Below are 27,213 nucleotides of genomic sequence, written 5' to 3' on the forward strand. Positions count from 1 at the left end.
CCTTCACTTTCACTTTTCAAAGGTAATTCTACAGAATGTTCTAGATTCATTTTAGCCTTTTGTCCTGCCCTGTTCTGTAAATGACAATGTATTCAACTGACAAGTCTTAACACAAAATTGTTTACAAAAGATTATTCAATAAATCTGTTATAAATAAAGTAAAATATCTCAAAGGACTACAACCAGATTTCACTGCTGATGCATGAATCTAATATTTAGAACAGATGTTATTTGTTGTTGTTGTTGTAATGTTTAAAGTAGGAGTACAATAATTCACTGTTCTCTTACACTTTAAGAGCTGCTATTGGTAATGTTACATGTAGTACCATTAACCACTCAAACATTCCCAAAATCTATCTCAATGCTGCTCAAAACTGATGAAGGAAGGAAGTTCTTCTGAGGGAGAATCTGAAATCAAGAATGCAACACAGAGTTAGGAAACATAATGCCAGAACTGAAGAAGCAAAATAATAAATAAAATTTAATTCAGTCCCTATATAAAGGTCTCAGGCCAATTACCAAGGTGTGCATTTGACAGTAGTATCCAAATATTAATTCAATCTAAACAAATGTTGTCTAGAAACAGCACCAAATCATTCCTGGGACAACAATGCAACCATACATTAACAGTTAAAATTGACTCCCACCCTCTTACATACATAAACCTTCTTAGCTTAACATTACAGTATTACTTATGAACATATCAACAAATCAAAGGCCAAGAATAGAAAATGCAAGAGACCAGCATCAGAATTGTATGGGGTAAGAGCAAGAAGGGTGTACAGTAAAGGGATTTTGACGAAGGAAAAATCTATTTCTGGGGGAAGACCTGTGTCACACGGTGACACCCTCGCGCGAGCACCCTAAGGGTGTCGGGTATAAAGTACAAGGCGAGTGAAAGCCACTATTCACAGGTCTTCTGCCAATTAGAGGTTTCCTTTCCAAAATCCCTCTCATGGGATGGGCCGTTGCAACGACCACACCTTCCCTCTCGCTACCGTTACTACTACCCGACCTGAGCACCATCTGCAATCCTGGTTTTTAGACCCGTTTTGGCTTGGATTGGTATAGGGATGGGGAACCCAATTAGAAGGGCTGGGTTCACCAGGCGACACAGGTCTTCCCCCAGAAATAGACTTTTCCTTCGTCAAAATCCCTTTTCTGGGTTCGACCTGTGTTTGCCTGTGAAAAGTTACTAGAGAATGCCTATCCAAGCCTCATAAATACTACATATTCTTGTAAGGAAGGAGTTAATGAAACCTAAGGTTCATTTCAACTTAAATTTACTTACTTAATATTTACACTAGGTTCATTTAAATTTAAATTTACTTACTACTTAGACTAAGACTTAAGCTAGGACTTAGAAACAGTAATAACATGAAGATATCATACAAATGACAAGATATTTAGTCAATATCACATTTCTAGGATATGTACAGCACGGTCCATAACATAATTGTGGACAAAATAATCTATGTACAATCTTTGGTGGCAGGATGACGCCCAGGCCCTCCCAACCCAGAGGAGAGAGGTGTAGTGGGGAGTAAGAGCGAGGCACGTAGGAAGGAGAGAGTGTCAGGAAGGAGGAAGGGGTAAGGAGAAGAATGATAAGATTCATAATTTGGGAGAGACTATGCTCCCTGCAGCAATTGCTGGGAATTTAAGGGCTTCTAAGTTCTTTAAATAGTGGCACTTAAAAACTACTGGAGATTTCCAACCCGTATATCTCTTCAGGTCCACAAAATTCGTATTTTGAAAGTATTTAATAGAGGTAGCCACTGCTCGGATATCATGGACAAGTGGGACTGAATCCGGGTTGGCTTGTTTGATAAAGTAGAGTATTTGTTGTCTAATACCTTTAAGAGAAATAGTGCCACCTTTTTTTCTAATGAAAAGAGGACCTGACGATGTTGCAGAGGTTCTGGCTAAGAAGGATCTAAGGGTAGTGACAGGGCATAATGATGTGTCCTGTGTCAAAGGGATGATTTTCCATGGAACCCATCTATTTTGTGGGTCCTCATTCTTAGCCAGGAAGCTTTGGTCTGGGGATAGTAGTACTTCCCCTGACGGGAGGAATTCTATGTGGTCTGGATTTCGTGAGAGAGCCGAGAGATCAGATATTCTGGCGCCTGAGGCCATAGCCATTAGGAATGAAGTTTTCCTTAGTAGGGTTATATATTAGCATGTTTCATTGTTAGTGTCTGAGGCCAGTTTGAGTACATCATTCAAGAACCAAGTGACCATATGAGGGCGGTCAGTTGGTCTTAGGTGGGCACATGCTCTCGGAATGGAGGAGAAGTATGTATCTGACAAGTTAATATCAAAGCTGATCTGAAAAATTTTCTTCAAGGCTGACTTGATTGTTGTAATGATACTGGCGGCCAGGCCTTTCACAAACAGGGTTCTGAAGAATGAAATTGCCAGATTAGTAGTCATTTTGTGGGCCTCTGATTCCTTCAGGAATTTGGCCAACTTTTGACAGCCAAATCATATTGCCTGAGAGTTGAATTTCTTTTATCTGATTCTACAAATACAATGAAGTCCATAAAGTTAGGGCATTCAGAATTCTTGAGGAAGCTGACACAGTTTGAGTTTGTACTATCTGTGTCAGTTTCAGGCGAGGGATCCGTTTGGGTCGGAGCTTCAGTTCTAGAAGAAGCGGAAACCAGTTGCTTTTCGACCAATTGGGTACCACTAATGCTACTTGAACTGTGAAGGATCGTAGTTTGCGCAAGACCTTCATCAGAAGATTCACCGGAGGAAATAGATAAATCTTCTGCCAGTTGTTCCAATCTATGGTCATCGCGTTTGTGCCATAGGCTAGAGGGTCCAGGTTGGGTGCCACGTAACATGGCAGCTTGTGGTTGGATTCTGTGGCGAATAAGTCCACTTGGAAGTCCGGGATTTGGTTGCAAATCCACTGGAATGAGTTCTTGTCCAGGGACCACTCTGATTCTAGTGGAGTAGTCCTGGAGAGTGCGTCCGCTATCACGTTCTTGACTCCTGCCAGCTGGGTTGCTGACAGGTGCCAATGATTTTCCGCTGCTAACGAAAATATTGCAATCAGTATGTGATTCAGTTTGCTTGACCTGGAACCTCCTCTGTTTATGCAGTGTACCACCACTAGGCTGTCTGAAACTATCCTCACATGGCTGTTCCTGGCCGGAGTTAGTCGCTTTAAGGTTAGGAAAACTGCCATAGCTTCTAGCACATTGATGTGGAACTGGCGGAATGTCTCCGACCATATTCCTTGAGTCTTCTTGAACTGCGAGTATCCGCCCCAGCCACTCAGTGACGTGTCTGTATGAATTGTCAAAGACGGCGGAGGGAATTGCAGTGGTACTGCCTTGGACAAGTTCCTGTGCTTCATCCATGGGTGAAGCCTTTTTGCTAGAATGGGTGGAATCAATGAAACTTTGTCTCTGAGATTGATGTTGGCTCTCTTTCTCCAGACTCGATTGACATCCTTCAATCTGGCTCTTAGTAGGATGTCTGTTTGATGCAAATTGCAGCAAACCGAGGATTCTCTCTTGGGTACGACGAGAGGCCCTCTTGTTCCTGAGGAATTGTTTTGTAGCTGTCGCTATCTGCTTGGCCTTCCTGGGTGGAAGGGATAGCCTGTGTTTTATTAGATGCCCTTGGATTCCCAACCATTGAAAGTGGGAAGCCGGTTCCAGCCGTGATATCTCTCTGTTTATCTGGAAGCCCAGAAACTTCAGGAGTTCTATTACTCTGGCTATCGACCTGTGGCATTCCTCGACGCTGGCTGCCCAGATGAGCCAGTCGTCTAGATAAGCTATCAACATGATCCCCTTGGATTATAGTCTCTCCTAGCTTGGTGAATATCCTGGATGCAATGTTGAGCCCGAATGGCATCACCCTGAATGAGTAAGCTTTGTTCCCTAGCCTGAAGCATAGGTACGGGGAGAAGTTCCTTGCTATCGGAACATGATAGTAAGCGTCTGTAAGATCTATAGAGGTGGCGACGGCCCCACGGGGAAGTAAGGTCTGCACCTGCGAGACTGTCAGCATACGGAACTTGTCGCAAAGAATGTATGAATTGAGCCTTGACAAGTCCAGAATCACTCTTCTTTTGTCTGATTCTTTCTTTGGAACAGTAAACAGACGTCCTTGAAATTTTAGTCTCCTTACTTTCTTTATGGCCTTCTTTTGTAGAAGATCTTTGGTGTATTCCATCAGGTCCGTTGTTGGGATCTGGAAAAAGTTTATAGGTGGTGGGGGCCCTTTCTTCCATTTCTATCCCAGGCCCTTGGAGATTATACTGTGGGCCCATGGACTGAAGGTCCAGTGGTCTCGATAGAGATATAATCTCCCTCCTACCTGCGGGTTCTCACTGGTTGGCTGTAGGTTTGTACCCTCTGCCTCCTCGGAAACCTCTACCCCTTGAGCCGCTTCGTAGCCGGGAGCTACCTCTGGCTCTGCTGCTACCCGTATGCCTATGGTAGCTACGAAAAAATTCCCTAGTTTCATAGGTGGGGTTAAAGGCAGGGGAGGTTATGATGGCTGTAGAGGTTGAGGGTTGCTGAGCAGGCGGAGTCTGTAGCAAAACAAACTGCTTCTGTGGCTGGGCCTTTTATGTTGATGGCTTCCCAACTTGTGGTATTGGGAGTGCCTGAACCATTGTCTGAGGTCGAGAGGGCTTATAGGGTTTGTACCTCCTCGGCCTCTTTCTTGCTCTAGCTTGCTGGCCTGGTGCTTTAAACTTCCGTTTAGAAGGAAGTCCCCACCTAACCTGGAGGCTCTGGTTGGCCCTGGAGGCTTCCTGCAAGACATTATCCACCTTTGTCTGAGGGAACAAGTTCTCTCCCCAGATTGACGATTTTATCAATCTGTTCGGCTCATGCCGGATAGAAGCCTCCGCTGGGACGTATTTCCTGCAAGTTCGCCTTGCTATTCCAAAGTCATATAGGTCTGACTGAAAAGTCTGTAATAGACTTTTCGTCAGGACCTGGACTACTTGCTCGTCCCTGTATGTGGTGGCTACCAACTCCATTGAAGTGACGGAGTTGATAGACCTTGCCAGTCTTGACCTTGCCTCGAATTCGGACTTAATCAGGTTCTCCGGGAGTTTGGGCAGCTTCTCGAAGAATAAGGTGGAGGCACAGTCAACGTCCAGTTTACCTGCCGTAAACGTGGCCGGGGCTTCATTCCAAAACTCCCTACTTGCAGGGAGAAGAAGGGAGGTAGCCTCTGTTTCCTTCAAAGCTGGGATAGGTTTATCCTCGGCTAAGGATTGCAAAGTTAGCTCTGCCACCTTGTCGGTGCGGGGTGACGGAGCTCACTCCGGGGTCACAAACATGGTACGTGCCCTTGTGAGGCGTCAACCTGGGGTTAACGCACTCCTACTCGGCCATGGTGCGTGCCCAGGCAGCTTGAACTTGTTCCCTCAGGAAGATCACCGTTTCTTTCGGGACCTTGTCAACTCTTACTAGCGCGTGCTCTGCTAGTCTGACAAACCCGGGGAAGGGGAACTGGAGGCCTTTCGGGAAAGCTCAAAGTCCTCCAGAGGCCGGGTCCCACACCCTTCAATGGTTAATTTCCCATCTATGTATGGGGCATGCATAGCAAGCCTCCATGGATTGTTCTTATTGAAGGGAGAAGCTTGGAGGCATCCGGCACCGCCATTGCCAGCGCCGGAGATCCGGGGTGGAGCGGTTTGATCTTCTCTGCCACTATGTCAGAAACTGACTGGCCAGAGATTTCAGATCCGGAGGCGCGTCGCAACGACTCAAACCTCTCGTCTACTGCGTCCCTAACCTTCGACAAGAGAAGGTTAGCGAGCAATTCGTGGTCTACACCGGACTCCGTTGCCTTGAGTTTGGCGGACTTTGATCTCAATCCCTTCGAGGGGAGAGAGCCCTTGGCAGCAGGCGACTTGTCATATGACATCGACGGCCGTGGGGCTGGAGATGACTCAGTCGCCGCTGACGGAGTCGGCTTTGATCCCTTGGGCAGGGATTTCGTTCTAACTGATTTTTCTTTGGGACGAACCGACCGTGAGCTGTCCCAAGTAGGGGCCTGCTTGGAGAAGCCCCGGAAAGAAGAGGAAGAAGAAGGAGTCGGACTCAGGAGACTACCTGCCTCACTTACCTCTCCACCTACCTCCTCCAGGGCCATAGGCTCCACATGTATGTTGATGGCCGCCACGTCTGCCATCAAATCCTCTTGGTCATCCGGCAGGGGTGCCGTCTCCGCCCAGATGGCGTTGATGATGGAGACCGCCAGATGAGGTTGTACTGATGCCGAGGGGGACCCCTTAAACAAAAGGGGCTCCCAGGCTGGCATCTAAGATGTAAGGGTGACCTGATGGTGCGTTCCTTCCGTACCTGGAAACTCAGCGCCTCAGGTCCGTCCTCACGTTCTGGCGGGCTTCTTCGGCCGTCTGCTCATTCAAGAGGAGCATCACCATCTCATAACAGATGGTGCACGCCTCCGGGTGCCAAACCATGTAAGGAGGCTGCCCCTCCTCGGCTACGAAGGGCACCGAGCAGTTGGCGTGCGAACGACACACCTCGTGCCCAACGGTCTCGCCTAGGGAGGCGGAGCACCCCAGAGACTGTCAGCGCACCTTCTATAATAGTAATTGTTAATGAGTCTCAGCCTCAAGGAGGACCGGAGCTCCTCCGGCGAGGGCATGCAACTTAAACCAGACCATGTTCAAGTTTTTTACTCATTAACATATTCAATTCACTAACTAATATATATTCAATTCACTGAATAGCTTCAATTCATATCTTTAAATTTAACTGCCTGCTCTCGATCCCGCTCCAGGGTTCGATGTAAGCCTAGTATTTGAGATCTGATACCTGCTAGACCTGGGAGGAGGACGGGACTCAACTCCGTATGGCTGGCCGGACCAGAAGACTACGTATTAACGTAGGAGTCTACATGATCTCCAAGGATTGAGAACTGAGCTATGGCAGATTTAATTCAACACTCCGGTGGCGGATGTGGGGGCGAGTCATTGTCCGTCGGCACCACAAGGGTCCGGAGCTGTTCACTGTGCAGTCCCTCAAAGCTTAGCTCACTTGCGGTCTCGTTTCTCCTTGCCCTTGCCACTGCCTGTGGCACGAGCCGAGGTGGCGAATCAGGGGAAAATTTATTCCATATCTGACACTGCCTACCTCTACTGAGGGTAGGAGGGTGGGAGCAAGACTCCCACCCTCTTTCCATGGATGGGGGGGGGGAGGCGGAGAAAGAGACAACGAAGCGGCTGAGCTACATATGTACGCCCCGAAGCTATGTCCGTCATCCGGCGGAGCCGGGGGACTATAAGCTGGGAACTCTAGTACCAATCTCCTCTCACACACTCATCCCCCTCCTTCCACTTATATGAAACTCAAGCGACCGTTCCTCACTAAGAGTACTAGTACCGCGAGTTATAGCAGTTCGGCTAAGCCGAACCTAGTAGTGGTGGGGGGGTGGGGGGTGTGGGAGGGTGATCGGTTGTGATCGCCTGGCCACCTACCTGATCAGAGGTAGGTGGCCAGGCCACTGTAGGCTACCCCTACAGTGGTAGCCTACACAACCTATCAACGGTTGTGTAGGCTACCACTGTAGGGGTGCGTGGTTGGTACAGCAACCGGTTGATGTGGCCCTCGATCGAGAGGTGTAGCCTACTACTAAGGTTAAACCGGAGGAGGCTAGGCCAAGACGAATGTTCACTAGACCTTTTACGACACAGTGATACAGATTGCACAATGACAATAAGGAATATATATATATATATATATATATATATATATATATATATATATATATATATATATATATATATATATATATTTTGACAACAAGGCACTATGGAAGAGTTGCCAGGGATTCTATATATACTTTGGGAAATCCCCCAATATGGATCTAGCTGACTAACAGATATCGATAGCGACTCGGAAAGTTAGGCTAAATCTCCTCTAGGATATCATTATGTGGACAGTATCTTCAACTAAACCTACTAAACTCGAATTTATTCGATTCAGACTGGCCAGGAAGATAGATCCCATAATGTGAAAAGAGAGAGAGGGGCTCTCTTATCATTGATATCCCCCCTTGAAGAGCCTTAACTCTATCAAGGGAAGAGGTATAAGGGTAATGGTTAAGGGCAGTTAGCCTACCTTATTAGTTTACTGGTTAAACTGATGGGTGGCAACTCTTCCACCTCTTCAGTGAATTAACTGAGAATATTTAAATATATTTATTTTGAAAGAATAATTCATGTTAATTTACGTTGGGAAAAGAGAAAGAGTTTTTAAAACTCTCTCTCTCTCTCTCTCCCACTATAAAACAGGCTGTTGATAGCGTATCGAAACATGATGTTCTAATATTATGTTGAGATGAGGTTGAACGCGCTCTTGAGCTAGGGGGGGTGGTGGAGCAAATTACTTTATGCGCCCCTGCCTAGACCCCAGATTTACCCCAGGGTATGTCATAAGCGTGATTGGTACTTCTACGACAAAATAATCTTAATAGTAACAAGTAAACTCATGAATTAGATACATTTAATGCAAAATTATGCTTTTGATTCATTTTTAATTCGACTAAAAATGCGTACCTAATTCACACGCGTTCTTGCTCATGATTATAAAATGGCATGGGTACGCCGCCTTCCCCGCAATGCTTTCTACGGGGCCGACGGCTCATTTTGGAAGTCCCGCAACCTTATAAGTTAAGAAAAACGTAAATTGGGGTACTCAGCTTCGATGCAGGAGAAACATCTGCAGCGGCCATCCCGAATTAATCACAAAATCAACAAATAAATTGGAGCAAGAAAAAGCGTGTCACTAGTTCCTGAGTTCTAAAACAGGATTGCAGATGGCACTCGGGTCGGGTAGTAGTAGCGGTAGCGAGAGGGAAGGTGTGGCCGTTGCAACGGCCCATCCCATGAGAGGGATTTTGGAAAGGAAATCTCTAATTGGCAGAAGACCTGTGAATAGTGGCTTTCACTCCCCTTGTACTTTATACCCAACACCCTTAGGGTGCTCGCGCGAGGGTAGTAACCTCAGCATACCATGCTAACTTTTTTCTCTGGTATATTTAGAACCTATTTATACTAGAAAAGTGAGCAGCAGGATCCTTTTCACCGGCGAACACAGGTTGAACCTAGAAAATGCTTAATTATATGTGATCCAGTTATACATAACACCATGATATCTTCAGATAACAGGGTAAATTGAGAAGTTATTTCAAGAGAGTTGAAAGTTTTCACATTCGTCTCACTTTGTGTTACACTAAATACAATGCATGAGTCGCTATTCAGACCAGCACCACTGATGACAGTCTTGGAAGGTATGTGCCGTTACATTTCCTCAAATGTGACAAATTTTTCCATTTATATATATATATTTTAACTATATATATTATATATTATATATATATATATATTTATATATATATATATGTTATATATATATATATATATTATATAATATATATATACATATATATAAACCTATAATATATATTATATATAATATAAATATTTTATATATATATATATATTGTATTATTATAATTATATATATATATATATATATATATAGTATATATAATATATATAATATATATGATATATATATATATAAATATTTATAATTATTCATTAATATAATATATATATAATATATATATTATATATATTATATATTATATATATATTATTAATATAATATATATAATATTTATATTAATATATATTATATATATATATAATCATTAATATATATAATATATATATAATTATATATATACTATATATATATAATATATGTAAGGCTAGGGTTTTTGGATTTTTAATTAATATATTGTCCGTGTGTTCTCTGTGACCTATGGAATGTGGAGAACAGTGCAGAGGTAACGACCTGAGAGTAGCTGATGAATGAGTTTCTGGGGATGGCGTGAGATAAAAATGCTTAGTTCGACAAGTCAATGCACGACAGTTTATGAACTCTTCTCAAAGTGCCTTTGTGAAACTGGATGCAGCTAGAACCGCGAGGCGCTAACGAACTGTGTATTCGTATGTGCCTCTTCCCTTTAAGAGTGTCATACCCAAGCCTATGGGAGGATTTTGACAGAGGGCTTCAAGTCACAGGCAAGATGCAGTGGCATTCGCCGGGAGTTTTTTATTAACAGTGTTTTAGTGTCCGGCTGTTTGGGTGAGTGTTGAGTTACTTTAGCCAAAGAGTGGCTTATTATCTGTTTGACATTTTTGTGATGATATCCAATATTTAAACCTCTGTCTGTCAATCTTGTGTGTGTACTTACCGGGATGTGTTCTGTATCTTTGAAACAGACGGTTCTGGAATGCCGGGGGACAAAGAATTCCCAGAGGGGTGTAGACTTTTTGGTGACTAGACATTGTACTGTTTTTGAGTTAGTCTGTAAGACTGGATTACTTGATTGATTGATTTATTTATTCGTTGTTAATAAACGTTAATGTTATGACGCAACTCTCTCATTTTCATTACCTGTTAGAATGGAGAGAAAGAGGTGGAGAGAGAGAGAGATTCCTTGGAGGGAGAGAGAGAGAGAGAGAGAGGGATTGCCGAGAGAGAGAGAGAGAGAGAGAGGCTGTGTGAGTAATGCTGTGTGTGGGTTTGCCTTCCGCTCGTGTCTCACGCTTACCTTATGAATAATGGGGGGAGAATCCCCCCATTAACAGTGGTGGCAGGCGGTTAAGAGGGGGTATAAAAGTTTTCTTTCTTTTCTATGCCTAGGAACGCCAATGTAGAGATGGGTGGCCAGTTAGAAAATAAAAGGGGTTGTGGCTTAGCGATAGTTTTCGAACGACAAAGCTTTATGGGATTGTGGAAAATTGTTAAATTGTTAGATCTCGGTTGCTAAGTGAGAAGGGGTAGAGGAATATCCATCCGTGGGATGGGGGGATGAGGAAAGAAATTTCTATTAGGGTCATCAAATTTGCTCGTACCGAGATTCTTCAGGGCGTGAGCCGTGAGACAAGTAACTCAGTTTGGTTTGTGAGTGAGATTTGCTAGGTGTCATCTCGCCGATCGCATTTGTATTATGCCGACGAGATTTACGTGTTTTACGAGAATTTCGAGTTCTTGTTTTTCCCGTTATGGAGTGGTGAGTGTTAAAACTGTTGTTTTGAAGGAGTGGGTTTTGTTTAAATATTTCAGTGAAATGGGATTGGTTCAAGAGGTCAACAATTTTTCTTGTCTTTGCCCCATAGTGACGTGTTTTCTTTATTTGCACGTGTTTATAATAGACGTATTCGTCTTAGTTTTAAACACATAAGAGTGTATAGAGATGTGTTTTTTGCATGTGAACTGTGCTTAGATAAGCATATCTGGCTTAGAGACACAGCGGCCACAATTTTACGGGCTCAGCACATTTCTGCAGAGAGGCGCGTTGCATTGCGAGGGTACTGGCATCCCTCGGGGGGATAGTTGCATGGAGGGTACCACTGGCCTCCCTCGAGAGATGGTGCAGGGGAGGGCACTAGTGTATATCTTGGGAAGGGGTCCTCAGACACTGTTCAAGGGGAGATGGGGGTACTACTGTGTATGCCTCGGGCTGTTCTGTCGCTTGACTGAGGGGTTGTTCTCAGGGGGGGAGAAACCTTTTTTTTCTCAGTGTGGGTGAACTCCTTTTGTTTTCTTTGTGTTGGGGATGGATTTGGCCTTGACCATGGATGCTAAGATATCAGCTGATTGATTAGTTGAAGTGAAACGCCCGTAGAGTCTTTTTTTAGAAAAGAAATTTTTTTTTTCTCCCTTGGATGAAGAGAAAAGGAAATAAAAAGAGATTTTTCTTTTCCGTGAATGCGGGGAAAAGTAGTTAACATGCACGGGATGTGTTATATGTTTTTTGTGTGCCTTGAAAGACACAAATATATTGGGGAGACACAGATTATTATTATTATTTTTTTATTGTGTTGGAGAGATTACTTTGAAATGCCGATGATTGGTGTTGTATCTGTGTTGTGTGGAAATGGTGTTGCATCTGGAGACATTGTATGTCATGAGATTCAGCAATACTGTTGTATGCTATTTGAATTTCACCTTTACTTGAAATTTTTGCAAGAGAATTATTGCTGTGGAGAGTTATTATTATCATTAATAATTGTTAAACTTGAGATGTGTCACGGGAGGTTTGCTTAAGTATAATTATCATTACGGGAGACTTGTTTTACGAGAGATTTGAGATATTTCGTGGGAGAATAGTTGATAATTATTACAGATAATTATTCAAGGAGAATTATTACAATGAATTAATGGGAGAAGTCTTGTGTTAGTTAATTGTTGAGTTTTTGTAACTTTGGAGAATATTTTCAGTGATTCACGGTGATGTGTTTTGCTGAATCTTGATGAATCTGGCTGAATCTTGGTGAATTGTGGTGAAACTTGCTGAACTTTTGCTGAATTTTTTTTTTTTGCTGAATTCCTGGGAGAATGGACAAGCATTAACATTGGTGATATTTTTTGTACTGATACTGATGATTTTGATGATAGCAATTTTTTTTGGTGATTTTGTGATAATGATATTTCTGATACTGATTTTTTTTTATACTAATACGTGGGTGCTGTAATGCTATCAAGGGTGGTAAAATCTTTTTTGAATTTGGGAGGAACTAACAACACATTATTTTTTTTTTGTTTTCCTTTTTTTTATGTGTTCAGCAGATAATTGCTTGACATCTAGTGAGTTACGGGAGATAGTGAACAAGGCCGTTGATCTTTCTTTTCTCCTTTTTTGGAAATTAGCCATCGCTGACACAAGTTTTTTTTTTTACCAAGGGTGAATTTGAATGTATTTTTTCTCTCCAGTTGGTGTGAATATTTTTCAATATCTCAGTTCATGTCTTAGAATCATTGTTCAGGAACGTGTTTGTGTTTCAGCTATTTGATGCTATAGAGAAATATATGGGAGAATTTCTTGCATGTTTTGAATGCATACGTAATGGCACTACATTTTTTCTTTGGATATTTGTGTTCCAGAAATTGTGAGTTTTCTTGCACAATACCTTGGTTGTATTTGTGACAACTTTGTGAGAGATAGGAAACTTGGTTAAGTTTTCTAGTGGCTTTTGCTGTAGTGCATATGGAGAAGTCTTGGCTTAGACACTTTGAATTTGGAGTTCTGTTATAATGAGTTGTGGCACATTGGTGATTTTTTCTAGAATTTTCTAGACAGTTTTATTTGCCTAGTTTTTGCTTTTTTTTTTAGCAGTTATGCTAAATGGAGAGAGTTTTTATAGTTTTTGACTATAACATTGAGTTATTCTCTGGAGAATTGGAGTTATAATTGAGATATATTTGGAGTTATAATTGGAGGTATATATTATTTTGGAGTTATATTTGAGATATAATATATGGGAGATATATTTTGGCCATTTTGATATTTGCCAATGGTGATGAGAGCTATGTTTAGTTCAATTATTTTGCAGCCATCTTTGTTGCAAATGGAGACACATATTTGGAGATTATGGGGGTAATATTTGTGAGTATGTGAGTTAGTCGCCTTGAGAGCACATTTTTTGGAGATATATTTTTTTGGAGCCTTGTTTTGTTCCACATGGAGTTATTGGGGAAATAGAGGTAAATATTTTATTTGCCAAAATAGAGGTGATTATTCTCTATTCCTGGAGTGGTGTCTTTTTTTTATTGACATGTGGCTATTGGAGAAATAAGAGAGAATAATATGGGGTTGGTTATTAACCAAATGGAGGAAATATTTTTATAACCGGAGTGGTGTTATTATTAATATGGTGAAATATATGGAGTTGGAATTAATCTTTGGCGGGTGACCTTTTTTTTGTGGTTATGGGAGTTTTTTTTCCGAGACAATGAGAAGAAATTTCTTGGGTTCTCTTTTTTTGGTTTCGTGACTATTTAGAGGCGAATGGCATTATTGCATTAAGAGTCATTTGGAGATGTGTGCATTTTTTATGTTCACAAGTGTGTTATTCTTGGAGAAATATAATTTGAGGCATATAATGTTGAGAGAATGAGTCTTTGAGACAGTCTTTGAACACATTAGTCATATCCTGGAGTTAATTCTGTGAAATGTGTCTGTTAGACGTTTTTTTGAGAATCATGAGTTTCCAAACTTATGTGTCTGACTAGACAATTTTTATGCTTCTGTTTGAGCATGCGTCCGCAGGCGATTTTTCTGCTGACAAGCGATGTGATGAGCCGTGTGCTGACTTTTTTCCTCTGATGATGATAGATCAGAATTTTTGCAATATCAGGAAATGTTGACAATAGCATTTCACGAAAGCGCATGGGTAAGAGTTTGCTTTCTGGCAAATTCCGGGGCTTTACATGGAGCATTTCTTGGGGAAAAACGCGGGAGTTATGCATATTATACATATATTATGTTTTGTGGTTGGGGAAACTTATTTGTGATTATCCTTTTTTTTTTATTATTTTGCTTTCTTTTCCTGTGAGAGATGTAATTTGGGGATTGAGCTTAAGTAACATTTCTTTTTTGGACGGGAGATTTGATTTTACCGGGAGATGTAATTTTTCGAGGGTTGTTACTTAAGTAAAGGGAGTTTGACATTAAGTCTCGTTGTGATTAATTATTGAGCAGTAAAAGGGTTTTTGCTGTTAAAAGTTGGAGATTTTTTTTTACTGATTTTGTGGGTTGTTTAGATATCAGAGCTTGAGAGAACATTTTTTGGGTCTGGGTGTGTTACGTGATTCTTTTTTTTTTTCCTTGAGTTCATTACGATTTTTTTTCTTCTTTTTTTTCTCTTGTGAGCACATTCGAGTTTGAAATGTGAGTACAGAAGTCCGTGGAGTTGCTGTGATTTCTGAGTTGTGTGTGTGCTGATGTGTGAGTTAGGAGAATTGAGTTGGAGAACTTGATGTTTTTTTTTCTTAGAGAGTTATGATAATGACTTATGATTTAGTAGTCATATTAAGGGAGTTAATTGGGAGACGTTCAGTTAGTATTTCTGACCTTTTGAGATCATTGTTTGATAGAAGTAGTATGTCTGGGTTAATTTTCTTAGATTGACCAGTGACTTGACTGACATACTAACACCAAAAAAAAAAAAGTCGTTTCCCGACACCAGCAAGACGTCCACCAGCCGCGTGCAGAGAGGTTGCTGCCATGTTGCCCAGGGTGATTACAAGAATTTCCACGTGGGTGTTCAAGAGAATTCTACAGCGTGTTTTTTGGGGATCTGCAGAAGCCGCGAGAAGTCTTCTACAATGAGGGAGGCATTCCGTCTTCCTACAGTTGCTACAGCCTGCTATAGCCTGTTGCTGTCTGTGCAGCTACTTGCAGACAAGCAAAGAGGGACATTCGAGAAATGCAGAAAATATGAGAGAAAATGTGTCTTGTGTTATTGGGAGATTAAAGCGCGATAAGACTTTATTTTATAATGCCAGAGACGTGCAGTTTTACTTATATTTTATTGGGTGGCCGAGCACTGTAAGGCCTAGGGTTTTTGATTAATAATATATTGTCCGTGTGTTCTCTGTGACCTATGGAATGTGGAGAACAGTGCAGAGGTAACGACCTGAGAGTAGCTGATGAATGAGTTTCTGGGGATGGCGTGAGATAAAAATGCTTAGTTCGACAAGTCAATGCACGACAGTTTATGAACTCTTCTCAAAGTGCCTTTGTGAAACTGGATGCAGCTAGAACCGCGAGGCGCTAACGAACTGTGTGTTCGTATGTGTGTGTGTGCCTCTTCCCTTTAAGAGTGTCATACCCAAGCCTATGGGAGGATTTTGACAGAGGGCTTCAAGTCACAGGCAAGATGCAGTGGCATTCGCCGGGAGTTTTTTATTAACAGTGTTTTAGTGTCCGGCTGTTTGGGTGAGTGTTGAGTTACTTTAGCCAAAGAGTGGCTTATTATCTGTTTGACATTTTTGTGATGATATCCAATATGTAAACCTCTGTCTGTCAATCTTGTGTGTGTACTTACCGGGATGTGTTCTGTATCTTTGAAACAGACGGTTCTGGAATGCCGGGGGACAAAGAATTCCCAGAGGGGTGTAGACTTTTTGGTGACTAGACATTGTACTGTTTTTGAGTTAGTCTGTAAGACTGGATTACTTGATTGATTGATTTATTTATTCGTTGTTAATAAACGTTAATGTTATGACGCAACTCTCTCATTTTCATTACCTGTTAGAATGGAGAGAAAGAGGTGGAGAGAGAGAGAGATTCCTTGGAGGGAGAGAGAGAGAGAGAGAGAGAGAGGGATTGCCGAGAGAGAGAGAGAGAGAGAGAGAGGGATTGCCAGAGAGAGAGAGAGAGAGAGAGAGGAGAAGAGAGAGAGAGAGAGAGAGAGAGAGAGAGGCTGTGTGAGTAATGCTGTTTGTGGGTTTGCCTTCCGCTCGTGTCTCACGCTTACCTTATGAATAATGGGGGGAGAATCCCCCATTAACATATATATATATATATATATATATATATATATATATATATATATATATATATATATATATATATGTGTGTATGTATGTATATATGAACCAGAGCTTTTCATGAAGGAGTATCTTTTAGTGCAAGTTGGACATGGGTTAACCTGTGGTTAAGAAGAGCGAGTCATGGTCCCACATTAAGGGGCTTTTTTTTCCAGAACCAATAAGTCTATAAACAACGTGGTTAGGTTTCTGTTGTTTTTCAAGCATGAGGAAACTTCTTGGTAGCAGCCTTTAAGGCTAATGGGCCATGTTGGCTTTGGCTATAGGATCGTCTGAAGACATACATCTAGATGTTTTTCAAGGTGTTAAAATGGAGTTTCCCAGATCTCTGCTGTGTACTTTAGTCTCCCATAGAATGAGCTTGCGCCAGACTGTAGTTGTCATCAGGAGCTCTAATCAGAAGAGACTAGCTCTTGCTAAAACAACATGGATCCTGGACACCCTTCAAACATCACAATTTTTAAGATTAAACTGTATTTTTCCTAACTATACAAACCTGAGGTGCTTTACAATAGGAACCGCTTACGGCGAAGCTAGAACACGGCCGTTAAAACTCTTGAACAATATACAATATACGAACCCTTGGTCTTTTACAATAGAAAGACTCACTTACTGGAGGGACGAAATCTGAGCAAGTCTCTTTAATTGACTGGAGTTCAGCACACCTGGGCTACTCCTCCTGGGTGAAAGAGTAAAGAGGAGTGTCCCACCTCTGACAATTTGATTGGAGTTTAAGAACAGCAGGATCAAGAGTCAGAATTCTGGGCCTTTTCGAATGAGCGAGGAATTGTAACTCCTACAAAAAAGGCTGGGAACAATATTAAGAGTAGGAGGCCTCAAGGCAAAGATCCCAGAAGGGTTGCTTTATTCCCAGTCTCCTACCTCCCCTTGCTACAGGAAGAAGCGGGAAGGCCTCTATGAATCTAACAAGAAAAATAGAGAGGAAACTTGATGTGAAGACTTACTGCATCAGACACCAGTACAGCAAGAGTAAGTTCAAGTCCTATTCTTAACCCAAAGGAAGAGAAGTAGAAGAATGGGGAAAGAGGAAGGGGAGAGGCCAGTCACTCTTGAATCCTTCTCATCTCTAGAACCGCACCCCTTAGACGAGATGCAACTTGTCATCTTAAAGGGGTTGGGTAAGAAAACACAACTTGTTGAGCAATCACCACAGGTCCAAGGAAAAAAAGGACCTAAGGACTTGTGGGCAAAGATCCAAAGGAAGAAAGACAAAAATGTGGTCCTGATGAGCCCTTGTCTATCTTTCAGTCTGACATACTCTTTGGAATGCGAAAAAGTGACAAACTCATTGAAATACTCTGTGTCCACCTTCCACCTCTCAGAACAACCGAGGGAACCAAGAGAACAGGTAAGGAGAAAGTGCATTCCTACCTGTCCTGTTAAAAGAACCAGCAAGAGGGGAAGATCTTGTGTTGGCTGCTGCACTGGGAAGGAAGGTGCTCATGCCATGGAAAAGCACCAACTTGAATATAGTGAAACCCACATATTTACGGGGGAAGCTTACCAGACTGCCCTGTGAATAGCTCAAATCCACGAATACTTAAAACTCCTCTAAATACACATTTGATCGTTCAAAAAATAAAACTTGTATTTGAGTATTTTAATAGTTTTGTCACAAAAAGTGCATTTAATCATGAAAATATAAAAATACAGTAATTAATGAACATTTCTCGATGAAAAATGCTGCGAATAAACATATTTTTCATTAATAATGCTTATATGTTCCACTGAGAACCCCATGAATAGGTAAGTCTGTAAATTGTGAGAACGCAAATGCAGTGGACCCCCGTATTCGCATTCTCCGGATTCGCGGATTTCTCTCGGAAACGTTTCCCCGCATTATTCATGGAAAATTCGCACATTCGCGGTATTTTTCTATGAGAAATATCCACAAATTCCTGGGTTTTTGTTATCAATTTCATCATAAAATGCACCTTTTGTGATAAAACTATTAAAAAAAAACCAATTATGAAAATTTTTAGTGGGTTTTTCTTGATTTTTAACTAAAAAAATAGGCTGTTTTTTAGCGTTTTTATAGGGGCTCCAAACATTCGCGGGTTTTAACTATTCGTGGGGGGTCTGGTACGCATCCCCTGCGAATACGGGGGGACCACTGTACGGGGGTTTACTGTAGAACAAAAGTTCTCCCAGACAGGGACGAGTGCTCGATTCAGCTGAACCGAGTGAGCAAAGCAGGTCACGTAAAGTGACTATGAGCGGTACTTGTTTGCTATGAACTATTGCTTTCCTAGAATTTGCACTAATCTCCTTCGAGGCCGAAGCCCTTACAGAAGATCCTTACAGATCCTAAGGTTCATGACACAACGACGGACTCTGACCGAGCACTTGCACTTGCAGGCAGTGACAAAACACCTAAGTGTCCTGGCACTTCTCTTATTGTGTTCCTAAACTGAACTGGAGAGCAAACTCCCCTACACTGGTTGAGAAAAGCCCAAGATTCCATATAATCCCAGGCAGTCTATATAACACCAGCCGAGCACTCACGATCTAAAAAATCCTAGCGCACATTGAACTCTCAAAGTTCCAAGGAATTTGAGTGCTCAGCTAGACTCTCAAATCTTGTAAAAACAATCGAGAGTGGTCTTCTATCAACTTCCGAGCGCTCGCAATTCCAAGGAATCCAAGAGCTCAGAAAGAGTCCGAAATTCCAAGGAATTCAAGCGCTTGACGACGAGACTCCATAATGTTGTAAGAACAATCTTCAGGAGTGTCTTCTCTCACTTGAGTGCTTGCAATTCCAAGAATCAGATAACTCAGTGATTGCCAGAAATTCTAAAGAATTCAAGGGCTCGGCGAGGCTCCCGCATCTTGTAAAACAAACATCGGGAGTGGTCTACTCTTGCAATCCAAAAGTTTGCAATTCCAAAGAATCCCAGCGTCACAAATTCTAATGAATTCAAGCGCTCAGTGAGACTACCAAAAATTTTAAGAATAATTATGGAGAGACTCTTTCTTGCATTCTGAGTGCTTGCGATTCCAAAGAATTCGAGGGCTCTGCGAGTTCCAGAAATTCTGAAGAATTGAAGCACCTACCGAGACTCCCAAATCGCGTAAGAAGAATCATTGGTAGTGGTGTTCTCTCATCTTTTGAGCGCTCATGATTCCAAAGAATCTGAGCACTTGGCAGACTCCCAAATTTCGTAAGAACGATCATCGGGAGCCCTCTCTCCACTTGCGAAGAAATCAAAGAAGAGCAGGCACAGAACCAGTGTTAGATGCGAGCATATAAGAACTGGATCAAGAGTGTGACTCGCTCACTTGAGGCTCCCACAAATGCAGGACCCCAAAGGGGAATGCGAATTGGATCCCACCCCAATGGTGGGAAGAGCCACAAAGAGAACCACTGCCTCCTTGGAGAGAGGCACTCCCTTAAAAGTTCCGTAGGACTTTCAAAGGGAATCTCCTCCCTGCTTCTTCAGGTGTTCAAATCCTCGGAATCAAGAAATCAGGTGGGAACCTGCCAAGCACTGGCGAGCACTCAGCTAGTGGTAGTGCTGGCAGGAAGAGACAAAACACGTGAATATTTTGCCTTGTGCTTGAATTGGGGGAGTAAGACGTCTCTTCGTCAGCAGTTTGGGATGCTTGCAATTCGTTAAGAATTCTACACGAGCATTTGGAGTGACTCACGAATGAGGGCCCAACATGGCACTCGTCTAGAGGCGAACCCCGAGACTGGTGATGGGAATGCAAAATGAAATTTTCATTATTAAAATGAAGTTTTATTGTATACTTACCGAACAATTATGATTATACCCACCCTCCTCCCCTTAGGTGGACGGACGGGCAGAAAGAATTGGATTCACCTGGGCAGTTGTACCTGGTTGTCCCGCGAGTGGAGGGAGATGACGTCATCACCACCAGTGTTGGCGACGCCTACGCGCTAAATTTGAATTTAGTCTCCTGCCGCTCGTGGAAATCACGGCTGTATAATTGTTCGGTAAGTATACAATAAAACTTCATTTTAATAATGAAAATTTCATTTTTATTGTAGTGTCTTACCGAACAATTATACAGCTGATTACACATTTATGGGAAGGTGGGATTCAGTGGACCACTAGTATTTCTAAATGGTTACATTTATTACAATACCAGTACTAAACACTCGAGGTGTCTGTTGTACCTTACCTTGTAAGAGAGCTACAGCAGACTGTTACTGCCTCTGGTCGGTGCTCTTCTTACTATTGTAGAGGAATTGGAATTTGACCAAAGTTAGCCTCTACAGGAGTGGAATCCTTCCGTAGTTCAAGCTAGTCAAGGCTGACTGACGGAGGATAGTAACAACAAAGATTGCCCTTGCCCTGGGCTAAGACCAGAAATTCAATCATACAAAACATTTGTCACCAACACCAGATTTAAAAACATATATACCCAACCATTATAAAATCTGACCTAACAGACTGGTGAGTATCCCAGGTACTCAGTACCCCCAGCTTCCCTTGAACTCGACAACCTATTTCAAGGTGAAAAGTTAGCATAGAGGTGACAACCCCTGTGCCGTTTCTCCCAACACCATGCCAGAAACCGCCACCGGACCTAACGTTCTACAATTCTCGAAAACCGTTTCTATCTCTTTGAGATAATGACTCGCAAAAACCGAATTCGATCTCCAGAACGTGCTCTGAAGAATCGAAGCTAAAGATAAATTCTTTCTAAATGCTAAAGAAGTTGCCACTGCTCTAACCTTGTGAGATTTAACTCTCAGAACGGAAAGATTGTCGATCTCGGACTGCGAGTGAGCTTCCCTGATAAGCTCTCTAATAAAGAACGATATAGCATTCTTAGAAAGAGGACGAGAGGGATTTTGAACCGAGGTCCAGAGCTTAGAAGATTGTCCTCTAACATCCTTAGTGGCAAGAAGATACTGCTTAATAGCCCTGACTGGACATAAGAGCCTTTCTTCCTCCTCATGTCCAACCAAATCAGATAAGTTCCTAACCACAAAACTCCTCGGCCAAGGATTAGATGGATTCTCGTTTTTGGCTAGAAAGGTCAAAGATACTGAAAACACAGCATTGCCTTGAGAGAAACCGACTCTTTTGTCTATAGCGTGCAATTCGCTGACACGCTTAGCCGAAGCTAGTGCAATAAGAAAAAGTGTCTTCTTAGTCAAGTTCCTGAGTGAAGCCGACTTCAAAGGCTCAAACGGTGGCCCCATGAGGAACTTAAGCACCACATCCAAGTTCCAAGCCACTGTATCCTGCGGGAGCTTAGTGGTTTTGAAAGACCTAATGAGGTCCGACAGATCTGTGTTGGAGGAAATATCCAAACCCCGATGTCGAAAAACCGAAGAAAGCATGGCTCTATATCCTCTGATCGTTGAAGGACCCAGTTTCTTAGAGTTCCTAAGAAATAGAAGAAAATCTGCTATTTCCGTTAAAGAGGTTGCAGAAGTAGAGACTTTAGCACCTCTACACCACTCTCTGAAGATTCTCCACTTCCCTTGATAGAGTTTGTTAGAAGACTCTCTCCTACAATGAGCGATAGCTTCTGCAGCTCTTCTTGAAAACCCTTTCGCTCTGACAAGATTCCGGACAGTCTGAACCCTGTCAGAGCTAGAGCGGACAGGTTTTGGTGGAACCTCTTGAAGTGAGGTTGTTTGAGAAGCCACTTCTCTGGAGGAAGAAGTCTGGGGAAGTCTACTAACAACTGGAGAAGGTCCGGGAACCACTCTTTCCTGGGCCAAAATGGAGCGATTAACGTTAGTGTTACATTGCTGTGCGACATGAACTTGTTCAGCATCTCTCTTATTAGACCGAACGGAGGGAATGCATAAGCTTCCAGACCCGACCAATCCAACAGCATTGCGTCCACCGACCAAGCTAGAGGATCTGGAACTGGAGAACAAAAGAGAGGAAGACGGTTGTTCCTTGATGTCGCGAACAGGTCTATGGACGGTCGTCCCCAAAGGCGCCAAAGTTTCTGACAAATCTTGTTGTCCAAAGTCAACTCCAGAGGTAACACTTGCTGTTGACGACTTAGCTCGTCCGCCAGGACATTCATCTTTCCCAGAACAAATCTCGGGACTAGCTGAACCTTCGCTTCGTTTGACCACAGGAGGAGATCCTTGGCTACTTTGTATAGAGAGAAAGACTGGTTCCCCCCCTGTTTCCGCACGTACGAGAGAGCCGTGGAGTTGTCGGAATGCACTGCCACTACCTGACCTTCTACTAAGCTCCGAAACTGTCTGAGCCCCAGGAAAATTGCTAAAAGTTCCTTTACATTTATGTGGAACTACTTCTCCTTCTCCGACCAAGCTCCTGAAGTCCGTTGATTTCCCAGCAGGGCTCCCCAACCTGTGTCCGATGCGTCAGAAAAGAACTGTAGGTTCGGGAGGATGGGTCGTAAATCTAACCCTTCTTCCAACCTTGCCCGAGAGAGCCACCACCTTAGGTCCTCTTTTATTTGATCTGTGACAGGAAAGGTAATCGAGTCTGGTTGCGTTTTCCTGCACCAAGAGGCTCTCAGAAAAAACTGCAGAGGTCTCATGTGCAGTCTTCCCAACGTCACAAATTTCTCCACTGACGTCAATTTGCCCAGGAGCCTCATCCACTGATTGGCCGAACTTACCTTTTTGTCCAAGAACTTCTGAACTGTCTCCAGACAGCCTTGGACCCTCTTCGGGGATAGAAAAGCCCGAAAAACTTGAGCATTCAGAGTCATCCCCAAATAAAGGATGCTCTGAGATGGAACCAACTGGGACTTCTGTTTGTTGACCAGAATTCCTAACTTTCTGGCAAGATCCAGAGTTGTTCCAAGGTCCTTCATGCACCGACTCTCTGATTCCGACCGGAGAAGCCAATCGTCCAGATATAGGGAGATTCTTACTCCTAATATGTGCAGCCAGCTTCCTATCGGGGATAGAACCCTGGTGAAAACTTGAGGAGCGGTCGCCAGTCCGAAGCAAAGCGCCCAAAACTGAAACACCTTGCCTTCGAACATGAACCTCAGGTACTTCCGAGATTCGTGATGTATCGGAATGTGAAAATAAGCGTCTTGCATGTCCAGAGAAACCATCCAATCCCCCTGTCTGATGGACTCCAGAACCGACTGAGTGGTCTCCATATGAAATTTTGTTTTCTGGACATGCAAGTTCAGGGCGCTCACATCCAAAACCGGCCTCCAGCCCCCTGATGACTTGGGAACTACAAAAAGGCGATTGTAAAAGCCTGGAGGAAAATCCCCTTCTATCTGTTCTATAGCTTTTTTGAGAACAAGCGCTTCCACTTCCGCAGCTAGCGCCAGAAATTTGTCTGAGCCCGGAGAGTATGCCTGGAATGGAATTGGCACAGGTGAGAGCGAGGGAGGTGAAACGAGAGGAATACGATAGCCGAACTTGAGTACTTGCACTACCCAGGCTTCTGCTCCTCTGTTTTCCCATTCCTCCCAAAACAGAGCCAGCCTGGCTCCCACTGGTGCATGAAGAACCGAGCTTTCATTTGGAAGGTTTGTTAACCTTGGCCGAGGTCTTTGACTGAGGTCGCAAATTCGACTTCGGCCGAAAGAAGCGCTTGGGTTTTCTCCCTCGAAAAGGTGCTTGGGCCAGAGGAGAAACCGAAGGAACAGTCTCCAAAGGAGCTTTAGGTCTCTTAGTAGACTGTGCCAGTAAATCCGAAGTAGATTTCTTATCTAGCGCCGACGAAATTGACAACACTACATAGTCTGGAAAGAAGTTATCTTTCACAAAAGGAGCAAACAAGAGAGCCGACTTCTGTTGGGAAGTAACCCTTTTAGAAGCAAAGGAGCACCAAAGTTGCCTTTTCTTAAGGGTACCAAAGGCGATGAGCGAAGCTAACTCATCACATCCATCCCTAATGGATTTGTCCGCACAGGACAGAACACCAATCCAATCCTCCGCTAACTCCTGTAAAAGAGAAGGACAGTCTTTGATCTTGGCCGCTAAAGCGCCAATAGTCCAATCGAGGAAGCTAAAGACTTCCAAAAGTTTAAATTGGTTCTTTACAACGTGGTCCAACTCAGGCGCTGTAAAGAAAACTTTCGCTGCGGCGAAAGCAGATCTTCTAGAGGAGTCGATTAAACTGGAGAAGTCTCCCTGGGAGGAGGCAGAAACTCCCAGAGAAGGAGCTTCCCCAGTTACATAAAACCTATACCTCTTACGAAGCAACTTAGAGGGAGGGTAAGCAAACAGCGCCTTCCCTAAGTCTCTTTTCATAGACATCCATTTCTCCGTCTCTTTCAACGAATGTCTAACCGCTTTAGATAGAACAAGTTTTGGGAGGAGAGGGTCTGAAGTTTTCCTCCTCATCAAAAAAAGTCGAAGTTGTGGAGCGCGGAGCCGCTTTCTCAAAATAATCTGGATAAGATACCAGAAGAAATCTAAGGAGACGTGAATAACACGAAAGGTGATGTGAATCCTCCTCCTCTACTTCTTCCTCATTCTCCGATACCGCCGAAGAAGTAGACGGGACTACAACCGGATCTGAAGGTTTCGAACCACCCTTGGACTCATTCATCCAGTTGGTTAACATCTCTAACTGCTTGCGCAAAGGTGCCAGAGACGAATCAAAAACAGTTAACATAGGCTTGGAAGAGCCTAAATGTTCAGCAGGAGGCGGAAAAACTACTTGCGCCTCGTTCGGAGCCGCCGAAATTCGAGGCGAAACATGCGCATCAGGCGTAACAGACGAGAAAGCGCCTAAAGAAACACCCTTAGAACTGCTAGCTACAGTGCTAAAACCACAATCTCTACTAGTAGATGGAGCCGAAAAAGGAACAGATTGAGGCGACGAACGAGCCGCTAACGGCCGAGGCGCAACCCTACTCTCAGGCTCCTTATACCGCTTGACTGGAGGAGGCGAAGAATCAGCGCCTGAACGCCTTTTTAAGGGATGCGAAACGGGCGAGTCTCGCCAAGACCGCCGCGCGACCGGAGACGAATCACTTGAATCATTCGAAAGGCGTCTAACCGCAACACCTTTCCAACGCTTAACCGAGCCCTGTTGAGGCGCAACAGGCTCAACAAGAGAGGCGCCTGTCTGTGGGCAAATCCCGATCGACTCCCTTGGACTTCCGGTATGTCTTCTCCCTGGTGCGGGGGAGCTGGACAGTGACCTTTGTCTAGGAGACGTGTCAGGACAGACAGACGCACCTTCAACTACACTCTTACCTGAAGCCGCTTTCTCCAAAAACGTCTTAACCGAATTACCAAGTTGCATAACCGTATTCGCTAGTACTGAAAATTTCTGATCGAACCTCGATTCCAGACTGGCAATGGTGTCGGAAGAAACTACACGGGAAGCCGGAGAAGTGGGATTAGTAGGAGGAATAGGAGGTGTAGTTAAAGGAGACATAACAATTTGAGGAGAAACAGAAGGAACAGATGCATCGCAAGACGAAGCAGAGCTAAGCTTACTTTCCCTAAGCGCTGCTTTTCTAATTCTGTCTTTAGCTAATTTCTCCGAGTATGAACTAAAAAACTTCCATTGAGAATCAGTCCAATCACTACACTCGTTACATGTTCGATCTGCTGAACAAACCTGTCCCCTACACTTAACACATTTAGTGTGAGAATCATACTCTAACTTGGATAATCTAGTTTTACATCCTGAGATGCAAAACCTAACTCCCGACGGACTAGAATCCGACATGGCAACGCCTAAATAATATGCAAAATAACAACAACGCTAAAAAAGAGTACTTCACCAATTCCGAAGATCAAATCCACAAGAAAAAAGTGAAGCAAAGTCATCCAACCGCACCGACCACCGATGTTCACCGGTTGCCGGCAGGAAAAGAATTGGATTCACCTGGGCAGTTGTACCTGGTTCTCCCGCGAGTGGAGGGAGATGACATCATCACCACCAGTGTTGGCGACGCCTACGCGCTAAATTTGAATTTAGTCTCCTGCCGCTCGTGGAAATCACGGCTGTATAATTGTTCGGTAAGACACTACAATAAAACTGAAATTTGTGCTCCCACAGCACATGAAACACAAAAGCCAGGGCATGCACATTGTTTCCCAACCCCAATGGTTGGGAAGAGCCGGCAAGAGATCCCACTGCTTTCCAGGAGGAGGCTGCCCCTTAGAAATCCTGCAGGAGGAATTGTAAGGGGGTTGGGGGAAAGCAGCCTTCCTCTTCTTTGCCCGAAGGGTAATCCAGTTTCCAGGACTCCTTGAGCCTCAAAAAAGGAAGAGAAGGGCAGTAGAGGATAATGTTTCTTCCACAGGGCTTCTTCTACTGGATGGTGATTAGGAAACAAAAACAGCGGTGGAAGGAGTCGTAAGACAGCTGGGTCCAGAGGCACAGTAGAAGCTGCCCAATGACTGGTCATCAGGGCAACAGTAGCAATCTAACAGAGGGCACAGCAGGGGGACTACACACATACAGAGGCAGTGCCACAGCATAGTAGAATGTCATATGTGCAGTCACTAAGGTTAGGATAACCAACACAGTGAGATATCCAACCATCTACTGCTGTGTCCTACGACCGCACACAGTCAATCTGAAGAAAATAGAAAAGATAATTAATAAAATGAAATTCCTCTGACTCTGGAAGGCACTGCCCTCCAACACGAGAGGAGACCCCTGAAAATAAGTCACTCAATCACCAACACACTCCCTCCTCCTCCTTACCTGACAAGCAAGCAAAGAGGGTGACAGAGAATTATCTCCGGAAGGGGAAAACAACATAAGGAAAGAATGCCAGGAAAGACAAAATAAGAGCAAATGCTCCGAAGTTTTCTTCCGGCATCTGACAGTACAAGTGGAAAGAGGAACATTTAAAAAAT

The sequence above is a fragment of the Macrobrachium nipponense genome, chromosome 47, assembly GCF_015104395.2.
Source record: "Macrobrachium nipponense isolate FS-2020 chromosome 47, ASM1510439v2, whole genome shotgun sequence".
NCBI lineage: Eukaryota > Metazoa > Arthropoda > Malacostraca > Decapoda > Palaemonidae > Macrobrachium > Macrobrachium nipponense.